The sequence below is a fragment of the Mandrillus leucophaeus genome, unplaced genomic scaffold (assembly GCF_000951045.1).
Source record: "Mandrillus leucophaeus isolate KB7577 unplaced genomic scaffold, Mleu.le_1.0 Scaffold129, whole genome shotgun sequence".
Lineage (NCBI taxonomy): Eukaryota > Metazoa > Chordata > Mammalia > Primates > Cercopithecidae > Mandrillus > Mandrillus leucophaeus.
Window position 1 is genome coordinate 1,569,566 of NW_012101243.1, and position 14,014 is coordinate 1,583,579.

Sequence of the window (14,014 nt, forward strand, 5' to 3'; positions counted from 1 at the left end):
CGCTGGAGCTGCGGCAGCCTCTGCTAAGGCCCCGCCGGGGACGGGGGCGGGGCCCGCCCCCCAATCTCCCGCCCTTTGGGAGGGGCCCGCCCCGCCAAGTCCTGCACCTATAGGCAGACTGCGCCGGCGCAGGGCCTCCCGCCATATTGGGTATTGGCAGCCGACTTACTAGAGAGGCCCTGAAGGAAAGGGAGTATTATTTTGAGAATTATAAGGTCCCTCGCCAGAAATGAGGACGGTCAGGGTCTCTAGATTCGCGAAAGGGATATTTCGGAAGCAGAGAAGAAAAATTGCCCTCAATCGTCTCCCTTTAGGCTTCAGTGTTATATATAGCGCATGTGCAAGGTCACCTGGTTCTAGGTGCGCCTGCGCACAGCTCCACCTACAAACCAGACTACAATTCCAACTGCGCGAGAAACAAAGGGGCTTGCTGCCACTGGTTGGCGATTAAACTGGCAGCGCGACCAGTTTCTGAGGGTTTTTCACCTTGCTGCTCAGACGCTCCCTGCAGCTTCAGGCAGCATAACACTTACAGGCGAGTTACTTACTCAGCACTCGATTTTGTCTACATGTCTGCACAGAGTGTTACGTTTACCTGACTTCATCCGTCCCGGAGCTGCAGTTTGTCTGCTTAAGCCTGACTTCTCTATAGAGAACTTTTTCTTCCCTGTAGGACCCATGCGTTATTCCCTTAGCATTTTGTGTATACATTTTTTTTTTTTTTTGAAATGGAGTCTTGCTCTGTCTCCAGGCTGGAGTGCAATGGCACGATCTCGGCTCACTGCAACCTCTACCTCCCGGGTTCAAGTAATTCTCCTGCCTCAGCCTCCCAAGTAGCTGGGACTACAGGTGCCCGCCACCACGCCCGCCTAATTTTTGTATTTTTAGTAGAGACAGGGTTTCACCATGTTGGCCAGGATGGTCTCCATCTCTCTTGACCTCGTGATCTGCCCGCCTCGGCTTCCCAAAGTGCTGGGATTACAGGCGTGAGCCACCGCGCCCAGCTACGTGTATGAATTGTTAATGCACTTTCTTAGAGTTGTAAACTCCATTTACCTGCCTCACTCTTGCAGTCAGTGGTTCTCAATTTTTAGTAGGAATTAAAAACAAAACTGGTAAATGCAGACTCTTGGATTCCACCCCCAGAGAATCCGTAAACCGGGGGTGGAGTCCAGGAATCTGCATTTTAGAAAGTACCCAGGGCGATTCTGATACATGGGGAACATGTTTTAGGAAGCACTGCATGAGATTGTGAGCTTGAGCATAGAGACTGTAATTTGGTCATCTGACTATAGCGCTCAGCACAAGGCCTGGTACAAAATAGGTGCTCAATAAGTGTTGAGTGAATGGATGAATGAGTGGATAGCTCGAGTAAAACAGCAAGGCTTTAGGTTAATCCACAGCCAAAGGTAATCTGAGAAAGGAACACTTAAAAGCTATATTTTATCTTTCTCCTGTAAGAACACAAAAAAGATCTTAATAGCTGATTTGAGGAATAGAGAAAGTGGAGAGTAAAAGGGGAAGGAAGGACACAGATTCTGAAAGGCAAACTAGAGAGGGGAAAAGGAACATCTCCAGTCACTAGACAGAGAAAACGATGCAAAGAAGCAGTGGTGTGGGATTCCATCCTAAGGGAATAATCGCACAACAGGCATTATGCATGAATGTTCAGTGCAACAATATTTGAAATAGAAATGAAACAATCTAAATGTTATGCACATTAAGCTCTTTTCTGCCTCAGGGCATTTGCATATACTCTGCCAGCTACCGAGACCACTTTTCCCCCAGCTCTTGGCCTAGCTGGTACCTTCCTGTCCTTCAGGTCCCAGTTTAAATGATACTTCTTCAACTAGGTCTTCCCTGACCATACTGTCTAAAGTAATACCTTATATTTTCTAGGGTAGTCTTCTGTTTCTTTTCTTTTTTTTTTTTTTTTTTGGGACAGAGTCTTGCTCTGTCGCCCAGGCTGGAGTGCAGCAGTGCAATCTTGGCTCAGTGCAAGCTCCACCTCCTCAGTTCACACCATTCTCCTGCCTCAGCCTCCTGAGTAGCTGGGACCACAGGTGCCTGCCACCTTGCGTGGCTAATTTTTTTTGTATTTTTAGTAGAGACGGGGTTTCACCATGTTAGCCAGGATGGTCTTGATCTCCTGACCTCATGATCCACCTGCCTCAGCCTCCCAAAGTGTTGAGATTACAGGCGTGAGCCACGACGCCTGGTCGTATTCTGTTTCTTTCATAGCACTTTCCATTTATTATTTTGTTTTCCTATTAACATTCCCTCCAAAATTTAAGCTTCGTGTGAATAGGAGACTTATTCCTGGGATTTAGCACAGTCTCACATATATGGTAGGTATCAAGTAAGTATCCATTGAATGAATGAATCAAGTCAGCCCTAGTGTTACAAAGTTTAATGACATAACATCCATTAGCAAACTAGACAATATATTTTAAGACTATGAGGAGTCCGCCGGGTGCGGTGGCTCATGCCTGTAATCCCAGCACTTTGGGAAGCTGAGGTCGGGAATTCTATACCAGCCTGACCAACAGGGAGAAACTCCATCTCTACTAAAAATACAAAATTAGCCAGGCGTGGTGGTGCATGCCTGTAATCCCAGCTACTTGGGAGGCTGAGGCAGGAGAATCACTCAAACCTGGGAGGCGGAGGTTATGGTGAGCCAAGATTGCACCATTGCACTCCAGCCTGGGCAACAAGAGCGAAAGCCCATCTCAAAAAAAAAAAAAAGACTATGAGGAGTAAACAGGTTTCAGACTACCAAGATATACCAAACCAAACAGTAATCTTTGATGTTTGTAAAGCGGGATTCATTCCCTTATTTATTCATTCACCTAGTGGACATTTATTGAGCATTGATTATGTTCTAGTATTGAATAATAATACAATGTAGTAAGGACAAGTTGGAAATCGTATTAAAACATAATAATGTGGTACAACTGGATATTATCTGAGCCAAAGCCCAAAGTGGAGTTAGCTGGTGTGTGAAGCGGGGATAGGCAGGGGCAGGTGGGAATGGTTTTGGGATGAGACTTCCACCTCAGATCATCGGGCATTAGATTCTCATGAGTGTGTAACCTAGATCCCTCTCATGCACAGTTCTTAATAGGATTTGCCTCCTATGAGAATCTGATGCTGCTCCTGAACTGACAGGAGGTGGAGCTCAGGTGGTAATGCTTGCTAATCTGCTCAACTCCTGCTGTGCTGCCAGGGTCCTAACAGGTCAAGACTGATAGTAGTCCGTGGCCCAGGGGATTGGAAACCCCTGCCCTAGTGATTCTGTAGGCATAAGAGTACACCACATCAGTCTTTACACATCCTGCAAATGGCTGGGAGACGTGGCTCATGCCTATAACCCCAGCACTTTGGAAGGCCAATACAGGTGGATCACTTGGGCCCAGGAGTTAGAGACCAGCCTAGGCAACATAGTTAGACCTTGTCTCTACAAAAAATCAAAAAATGAGGTGGGAGGATTGCTTGAGCCCAGGAGGTCGAGGCTGCAATGAGCTGTGATGGCCCTACTGCATTCTAGCCTGGGTGACAGGAGTAACACCCTCTCTCAAAAAAAAAAAAAAAGGAAAAAAATGGAAAAAAACCACCGCATTCTGCAAACTGCATGGAGCATTTGAAACGCACAAACAGGTGTTCCTACCCAACACCTGTCTTGGGGCCCAAGAGTCCTATAAAGACTTAAACCAGACAATTCAAGTCTGATCATGTTCAGACCTGTCTGATGAACCAGACTGGGGAGTTCTCAAAGGTGGCTGGATTGGAGGGAAAGACAATGGATCAGTTGAAAGAAAATCAACCCTGGTCCCTGCCAGGTGAGGGGAAGGGTTTCTTCCTTTACATCCTAAATTCCATCTCTAGAAATATGCCTTATACTCAAACCCTCTCTGAGGGCTATAATATGGATCTTTGCTACAACCAGCCTTGCTTGTTATTTATACATGTTCCTCCTAGTCCATGCCAAGAGGCTGTCTGGGCTAACCGAATTAAAATATATATATATGTGTATATATACATGTCAAATTTCAAAGTGAGGTGCTAAATCACTGTACATATATATGTGTGTGTATATATATATTTTTTGTTTTTGTTTTTCTGTTAGTCTAAAATCTGTTTTAAAGTTCCTAAATCCCTTATCCCAATATAAAGGGGTCTGCAGGTGGAGGATAGATAATTTATGTGGAGATATTTCTGGCTATGAGTCCCCATTCCTCCTTGGGGAAGATTGAAAGGACATTACCTTTAACCACTCAAACCAAGTGACTGGGAGACGGGGCTTCCATGAGAATCTGAGATGCAGAATCCATACTATTGCAGTTAGGGAGTATCGTGACCAGGATATGCTTCCTGCCTGTGAAATCTAGCAAGAAGAGACAAGCCTGCTGGCTACTAGGTCCTGTTCAGCAGGGCTTTCTGGAGGTATAAAGGGACCCCAGGAAGAAGAAGCTAGACAAATGGCCATTAATAGATGCCTTTTCTAAGGGAACTGCAGGAGAGGGGCCGGTAGTGAACCCCTGAAGAGTGTATAAAAGCACCCCATGATGCTTTGATGATAGATAGAGATGGCTATAAACATCCACGAGGCCCAGAAAGCATTAAGCCAGCTGTTACACTAGTTCAAAGAAGACTTTTCCCGCCCCCATCTTCCTCTCCATGTTAACATGGAGACATGTTGAGTGACTGAAGTGAACTGAGGATGACAGAGGGGGAAAAATAGAGGGAAAAAAACCCAGCCATTTTCTTCTTTCTTTCTTGCTGCAAGGTAACGGTCTGGAGCACCAAAACGATAGTCTCTTGCTGCTGTTAATCTGAGTCCATTCTTTTTTTTTTTTTTTTTCCCAGAGTCTCACTTTGTAGCCCAGGCTGGAGTGCAGTGACACGATCTTGGCTCATTGCAACCTCCGCCTGCTGGATGCAAGTGATTCTCATGCCTCAGCTTCCTGAGAAGCTGGGATTACAGGCGCCTGCCACCACACCCAGCTAATTTTTTTTTTTTTTTTTTAGTAGAGATGGGGTGTTAGCGAGGCTGGTCTTGAATTCCTGACCTCAAGTGATCCACCCACCTTGGCTTCCCAAAGTGCTGGGATTACAGGCATGAGCCACCGCGCCTGGCCCATTCTGGTTTTTTTTTAGAAACAGAGTCTTGCTCTTTCACTCAGGTTGGAGTGCAGTGGTTTGATCATAGCTCACTGCAGCCTCAACTTCCTGGGCTGAAGCGATCCTCCTGGCTCAGCGTCCTGAGTAGGTAATACTATAGGCATGTGCCACCATTCCTGGCTAATTTGTTTAAAAAATTTTTTGTAGAGATGGGGACTCACTGTGTTGGCCAGGTTGGTCTTGAACTTCTGGCATCAAGCAGTCTTCCTACGTTAGCTTCCCAAAGTGCTGGGATTATAGGCTTGAGCTCCTGTGCTGAAGTTCCATACATTATTTTTAAAATATTGATTGGGCATCTATTATGTGCCAAAAGTTGAGCTAGACACTGGGAGGGACCCAAAGAACAATAATAAATGAACTCTGTCCAGAGCCTCTGTTCACAAACTCACATGACGGGCAAGCAAGTAAAGAAACAGGGAGCAGCTGACTGCACAGAGTCAGTGCCACTACGACTTGTTTGTGAAGGATAAAAACTCTAAAAGTAGCCAGGTGTGGTGGTGCACTACTGTAGTCCCAACTATTCCGAAGGGTCACTTGAGCCCAAGAGGTCGAGGTTGCAGTCAGCTATGTTCAGGCCACTGCACTCCAACCTGGGCAACAGAGCAAGACTCTGTCTCAAAAAAAAGAAAAAATTGCTAAGCAGATAAGCCAGGCATGGTGGCATGTGGCTGTAGTCCCACCCACTCAGGAGGATGAGTCAGAAGAACCTCTTGAGCTTAGGAGTTTGAGACCAGTCTGGGCAGCATAGCAAGACCCCATCTCAAAAAAAATGCTAAACAAAGTGGCGGGGGTGGGGTGGTGGTGGGGATTCCAAGCAGCATGTGCAGAGGTACAGCAGTGTGCTAGAGCATGGGATGTATTAGGAATGCTGGACACTCCTCTTGCTGATGCTACCACTTGGTTGAATTGTGTAAATCTCCCTAGTTGGATTCCCTTTGTCAGCTGGATATTTTCTCCCTGGTCCTGACTCAGCCTCAGTAGGCAGTTCTTATTCCATTCCTAGCCCCCTCTCACTGACCAAGTCAGGCTCTAAGCAACCAGTGTACCCAAGCTTGAGATTCTTGAAGTGGATGACATCTTTTCCCTATCACTCAGGGCTTGGGCAATAAAGGATGTTCAGTCACAGTTCCCATAGGACCAGGTCCTCTCCTTCCTCAAAAATGGGCCCTTGGTCGGGCGTGATGGCTCATGCCTGTAATCCCAGCACTTTGGGAGGTGGAGGCAAGTGGATTGCTTGAGGCCAGAAGTTTGAGACCAGCCTGGCCAACATGGCGAAATCCTGTCTCCACTAAAAATACTGGGCCTGGTGTCGCTCACCTGTGATTCCAGCTACTCGGAAGGCTGAGGCACAAGAATTGCTTGAACCTGTGAGGAGGAGGTTACAATGAGCCGAGATTGTGCCACTGCACTCCAGCCTGGGTGACAGAGTGAGACTCTGTCTCAAAAAAAAAAAAAAAAAAAAAAAAAGCGGGAGGGGGGGGGGGGCCCTTAACTATATTCTTTTTGTTTAAAAAAAAAAAAAAAAATCCTGTAGCCAGGACTACATATGTGCGCCACCACATCCAGCTTGCTTTATGTTCTTGAACAACCCTCTTTCCCTCTCTGAGCCTCAAATTCCTCAGCTGCAACATGGGGATAATAATACTTACCAACTAGGGTTCTTATACGCAAAGTGGGAATTGGAATTAGATGGAGGGAAGGAGTGGGAAGGAGTGGAGGAGTCCAGCAAGGATCTGAGATTTCTGAGCTCAAGAATGACAACAAAGTTTCCGGTGATTAGAGAGGTTTCCTGTGATTAGAGAGATTGGGATGTGAGGGGAGAGGGGAACTTTCTCTTTTGAATATTTTTACAACGAACATGATTTAATTTTATAATTAAATGTATTTGGTATGAATATCATGCATCGATAAAGAGGTGTTTTAAATTTTTTTTTTTTATTTTATAGAGACGAGCTTGTGCCAAGTTGCTCAGGCTGATCTCGATCTCCTGGGCTCAGGCAATCTCCCCGCCTCAGCCTCCCAAAGTGCCAGGGTTACAGGCATAAGCCACCGCACCCGGCCTAATAAAGTTTTTAAAAAGCTTATGTTACTATATTGTGTGGAAAATCATCTAGGAGACTGATCAGAGTGGTTGCTTCTAGGGAGGACTGAAAGACCCAGGGTCTGGGGTGGGAGGAAGATGTTTTCTTTTGCATTCTTTTCTACTGTTTGAATTTTTAAAATCATGAATTTATATTACTTTTCTTCCTAATATGTATGACTTTTTTAAAGTTTTAGAATTATTTTAAAAATAAAAATATTTTCTAGAATAAATATTAAAAACATGTGGTTATTTTATTCATACCCCTCTACCCACAACAGACAGACACACGCAACAATCACACACAATTTCCAGCTTCAGATGACAGTACAGGTATTTGCAGCCCAGGGAAGAATTTGATTGACCTATGGACAGAAGGCCCAGAGACAATCAACTCTAGCAAGCTGCAGCTCCCGAGTAGCTCAGCAGGGGGAGCCGTTGAGAGCGCGTCCTGAGCAGTGGCCGCTGCTGCGGAGTTCAGAAAAGAAACCAGGGGCCGGGTGCGGTGACTTAAGCCTGTAATCCCAGCACTTTGGGAGGCCGAGACGGGCGGATCACGAGCTCAGGAGATCAAGACCATCCTGGCTAACACGGTGAAACCCCGTCTCTACTAAAAAAATACAAAAAACTAGCTGGGCGTGGTGGCGGGCGCCTGTAGTCCCAGCTACCCGGGAGGCTGAGGCAGGAGGCGGAGCTTGCAGTGAGCCGAGATCGCGCCACTGCACCCCTGGGCGACAGAGCGAGACTCCGTCTCAAAAAAAAAAAAAAAAAAAAAAAAGAGAAACCAAGTTTACGGCGCAGGTGAGGGTAGGCAGAGGCCGCTCTGCTCTTGCCAGGGTTCTCAGGGTTCCCTGGGGTTGGGAGAAGGAGCACAGATGAAAAGGGAAGGGACTCTGGGCTTTCCTCCCGGCCAGCTCCTAACCTGTAGGGTGGTCTGTCCTCTCTTCACGTGGGAAGGGCACTGGATTCAGAATTAGGGGCTTGGGTTGAATTCTAGCTCTGTCATCTTTAGCTGTGTGAACTTGTGCCAGTCACTTAACTACTCAGAGATTTAATTTCCTCATTTATGAAACAAGGACAATATTAACAACGGAAACTTTTTTAAAACAAAACAAAACTATAATTTATGATTAGCCGGGTGCAGTGGCTTGCGCCTGTAGTCCCAACTATTCAGGAGGCTGAGAAGCGAGGATCGCCTGAGCTCAGCAGTTCGAGGCTGCAGTGAGCCGAGATCGCACCACTGCACTCCAGCCTGGGTGACAGAGTGAGACCCTGTCTCAAAAAAAAAAAAAAAAGCAATAAATAAAATTATAATTTATGAAGCACATACTATATTTTGGTCATTGAAAGGTGCTTTACATGTATAAACACATTACTTCTTATAACCACTCTGTGATACAGGGGTTTTTTTGGTTTGTTTGTTTTGTTGTTGTTGTTGTTTTGAGACGGAGTTTCGCTCTTATTGCCTAGGCTGGAGTACAGTGGCCGGATCTCAGCTCACTGCAACCTCTGCCTCATGGGTTCAAGCGATTCTCCTTCCTCAGCCTCCTGAGTAGCTGGGATTACAGGCGCCTACCACTACACTCAGCTAATTTTTTTCTATTTTTAGTAGAGACAGGGTTTCACCATGTTGGCCAGGCTGGTCTCAAACTCTTGACCTCAGGTAATCTGCCCACCTCAGCCTCCCAAAGTGCTGGGATTACAGGTGTGAGCCACCACACCCGGCCTGTTTTTTTTTATTTTTATAGAGACAGGTCCTGCTATGTTGCCCAGGCTGGTCTTGAACTACTGGGCTTAAGCAATCCTCCCATCTCAGCCTCCCAAAGTGCTGAGATTACACGTGTGAGCCAGGTATGTTTTTACCGGTTTGCCCAGCCAGGTATATCATCATGATCCCCGTTTTATACATGAGGAAACTGAGGCAGGGAGAGATGAAATAATTTGCTTGAGATTACATAGCTGATAAATGGGGGGAGCCAGGATTTGAAGGTGAGTGGCTTAGCTCTTAATCATTATGTCACTACTCTCCTGCTTAAAACATCCCATGGGGTTCCCAGCGCACTAAAAGTAAAGTCCAAGCCAGGCCCGGTGGCTCACACCTGTAATCCCAGCACTTTGGGAGGCTGAGGCGAGTGGATCACTTGAGGTCAGGAGTTTGAGACCAGCCTGACCAATATGGTGAAACCCCATCCCTACTAAAAATACAAAAATTAGGCGGGATGTGGTGGCCCACGCCTGTAATCCCAGCACTTCGGGAGGCCGAGGTGGGCAGATCACAAGGTCAGGAGTTCGAGACCAGCCTGGCCAACATGGTGAAACCCCGTCTCTACTAAAAATACAAAAATTAGCCGGGCGTGGTGACAGACACCTGTAATCCCAGCTACTTGGGAGTCTGAGGCAAGAGAATCGCTTGAAACCGGAAGGCGGAGGTTGCAGTGAGCTGAGATCCTGCCACTGCACTCCAACCTGGGCAACAGAGCAAGACTCTTGTCTCAAAAAAAAAAAAAAGAAGAAAAAATAAAAAGAAAAGAAAATCCAGCTCCCTTTCCAGGGCTTACAAAGTCATACATGATGTGGTTCTGGCATGATCTGACCTCACCTCCTGCCATTGCCCCCTTTGCTCACTCTGCTTCAGCCACACCAGCTCCTCCTTACCTCAGATGTACTGAGTGCATTCCTGCCTCAGGGCCTTTGCAACTGCTGTTCCCTCCACCTGGAATGCTTGTCCTCCAGACTTCAGTATGGCTCATTTTCTCACTACATCTGGGTCTCTGCCCAAACATCACCCCCTCAAAGGGCATTTATTTCTAAAATAGACACCTCTTTGACCATGCTTAATTTTTCTTCACAGCACTTAGCATTCTCTTATGTGTGTGTTTGTCTGTCTCTTCCACCAGAATGTGAGAAGAGACAAACAAATGCATAAGAGAAATTTCAGACAAACCACTTGGTTTGTCTTGTCCATGGCTAGATACCCAGAACTCAGACCTGGGGCCCATCCCATGGTAGGCACCCAATAAGTATTTGCTGAATAGTTAAGTAGATAAAGAAATGAATACCCAACGTCACCCAACTGGCAAATAGTAGAAGTGGAACACTGCGTTGTTTGGTCCCAGCGCCTGTGCTCTCAGCCACTGTGCTGTGCAGGACTGACTCCCAGAGAGATCTCGGGAGGTTCAGATAGCTTCATGAATGGGAGGCCATTTTGAAAACTGACAAGTGCTTGAAAAAAGGGATTATTATTATTATCACTCAGTTCACTGTTTGCTCATCTGGGGACATAATATAAAAGGGATAATAATAATCTGACAGGCTGGGCACAGTGTCTCACGCCTGTAATCCAAGTACTTTGGGAGGCCGAGGTAGGCGGATCACTTGAGGTCAGGAGTTCAAGACCAGCCTGGCCAGCATGGTGAAACCCCGTCTCTACTAAAAATACAAAAATTAGCCAGGGGTGGTGGTGCGTGCCTGTAGTCCCAGCTACTTGGGAGGCTGAGACAGGAGAATCACTTGAACCTGGGAGGCGGAGGTTGCAGTGAGCCGAGATCACGCCATTGCACTCCAGCCTGGGTGACAGAACTAGACTCTGTCTCCAATAATAATAATAATAAAATAATAATAATAATAATCTGGCCTACTGACTTTATAAGGATGTTTTATGGAACACCAATGAGATAATGGATGGGGAAACATACACGCAAAAGGCTCTACATGGCAGAAGGGGCTGCAGAGATTACTTCCATGTCAGTGGCTTCCCAAGGCTCCCATCCTCTACCTCAAGTTTGACATTAATATTGCTGACAGGAGAGGGGGAGGTTGGGGGACATGGGGGACCCAGGGACGTTGTGTCCCTGTAATTAAACATGTCGGGACTGAAGCACTGCCAGCGGCAGCATCTGGTTGCAATTACCAGAGGGAACCAAAGTGATTAGTCACCTTTATAGTGAGAGCCAGGCAGGAACCCTGGGCTCCTCTCTGGAGAGGGCCTTCTAACCAAGCTCAGAGTCCCCTTTCCCTGCTCCCACCCTGTTTCTGGGAGTTCCCTGGTCCTCAAACAATAGTCCTGGCCCCAAGACTCCTCCATGTCCCCAAAGTCCCAGCCCACTGGTGAGACGTTGACTGAAAGGAATACTGTAACTTCCCCCAATGCCCTATCACTTCTCATGTTTCTAAGGACCAGATTAAGTTTGTGTGGTATAAAATGTGTTGAAACCAAAATTAGATTTCAAAAATAATTTAACCTTTCTGAACTTAAATTTATTTATCTTTAAAATGAGGGTATTGGGCCAGGCGTGTTGGCTCATGCCTGTAATCCCAGCACTTAGGGAGGCCAAGGTGGACAGATCACTTGAGGTCAGGAGTTTGAGAACAGCCTGGCCAACACAGTGAAACTCTGTCTCTACTAAAAATACAAAAATTAGCTAGGCATGGTGGTGCACACCTGTAATCCCAGCTACTCAGAAGGCTGAAGCAGGAGGACCCCTTGAACCCGGGAGATGGGGGTTGCAGTGAGCTGAGATCGTGCCACTGCACTCCAGCCTGCGTGACAGAGCGAGACTCATCTCAAAAAAATTAAAAGAAGTTACTTTCGGCCAGGTGTGATGATTCACACCTGTAATCCCAGCACTTTGGGAAGCCAAGGCGGGCAGATCACTTGAGCCCAGAAATTTGAGACCAGCCTGGGCAACACGGCGAGACCCCGTCTCTACAAAAAATACAAAAATTAGCTGGGCATCGTGGTGTGCACCTGTAGTCCTAGTTACTTAGGAGGCTGAGGTGGGAGGATTACCTGAGCCCCATGATTATGCCATTGCACTCCAACCTGGGCAACAGGTGAGACCCTGTCTCAAAAAACAACAATGAAAACCAGTACCTTCACAGCATTGTCATGAAGATAAATAACACATAAATGCAATGGAGTACAAAACCCAGAGTCTAGTTGACTGGAATAAGTGCTTAAAAAAAATAGCTATTATTGGCCGGGTGCAGTGGCTCACACCTGTAATCCCAGCACTTTGGAAGGCCAAGGCAGGCAGATCACGAGGTCAGGAGATTGATACCATCCTGGCTACCACGGTGAAACCCGATCTCTACTAAAAATACAAAAATTAGATGGGCGTGGTGACATGCCGCTGTAGTCCCAGCTACTTGGGAGGCTGAGGCAGGAGAATCGCTTGAACCTGGGAGGCAGAGGTTGCAGTGAGCCAAGATCATGCCACTGTACTGCAGCCTGGGTGACAGAGCAAGACTCCGTCTAAAAAAAAAAGCTACCATTAATAATTGCCATTAATACATTAATAGCTGATGACTTTATGCAATTTATTTTTATTTTTTAGTAGAGACAGGGTTTCACCATGTTAGCCAGCATGGTCTCGGTCTCCTGACGTCGTGATCCGCCCACCTCGGCCTCCCAAAGTGCTGAGATTACAGGTGTGAACCACGGGCTTGGCCGCAATTTATTTCACTGAATCTCCAACAAGAGTCCTGTGAGGTAAACACTATCATTATCCCTGTTTAGAGTTTCAGAGGGGTTTAGAGGCTTCCCAAGATCACACAATGCATAAATAGCAGAACCAAGATTCAAAACCAGGTCTGTTTGTCTCCAGAATCCTTGCTTTTTTTCAAGCCACATACAGAGATGTCGTGGTTGTTCAACTCATTCATTTATTCACGCTCTGAGCTTAAAAAATGCTTAAGAAGTGGCAAGACAATTCTTCCCTTTAAGGAACTTAGAGTCTAATGGGAAAGGCAGGTTATGTCCACAAATAACTACACTTCAAAGTAGAAAATGATGATTTTTGTAAATAAGGGCCAGTTAGAGATTCATTTACTCATATAATACGTACTGACAGCTGCCGTGTGCTGGGCCCAGTGCCAAGCACTGGGTATAATTGAAAGATAAATATGGTACAGTCTAGTTATAATCTAATGGGAGAGACAGGTATGTAAAGAAATTATTATAGTTATAAGGAATTAAGTTATGATTTTAAAATATGAAAAAATATAGAGCAGAAGAAACAAATTGTGTTGGCATAGGGGGCAGAGGCAGAGACTGAATAAACTTTCAGCTGCCAAAAAATGTAAAAGAGCACAGAAAATGTGCGATGGCAGCTCAGGGGGAGTGTGCATTTTCTGGAGGATGCAAGAAGGCTTCATGGAGGAGGTGGCACATGAGTTGGCACTTGTTTGATGGGTAGCTTTTAGTAGAGGGAGGGTTAAACCAGAGAGAGCTTGGAGGCCTAGAAGCCAGTTATAGGGGAGAATCATAGCGGGACAAGCAGTGAGGAGGACAGGGCAATGATGGAGGGAGTGAAGGGAGGGATGCCAGAGAGGACTGGTTCAGGGGTAACAAATCTATAATTTCAATTTTTAAAATTTTATTAATATTATTTATTTACCTACTTATTTTTTTTGTGTGTGATGGACTGTAGCTCTGTCACCTAGGCTGGAGCGCAGTGATGTGATCTTGGCTCACTGCAACCTTTGCCTCCACACCCGGCTAATTTTTTATATTTTTAGTACAGATGCCTGTAATTCCAGCACTTTGAGAGGCCAAGGTGGGTGGATCACTTGAGCTCAGGAGTTTGAGACCAGCCTGGCCAACATGGTGAAACTCCTTCTCTACTAAAAATACAAAAAATAGATAGGCATGGTGGTGTGCACCTGTAGTCCCAGCTACTCGGGAGGCTGAGGCAGGAGAATCGTTTGAACTCAGGAGGCAGAGGTTACAGTGAGCCAAGATCATGCCACTGC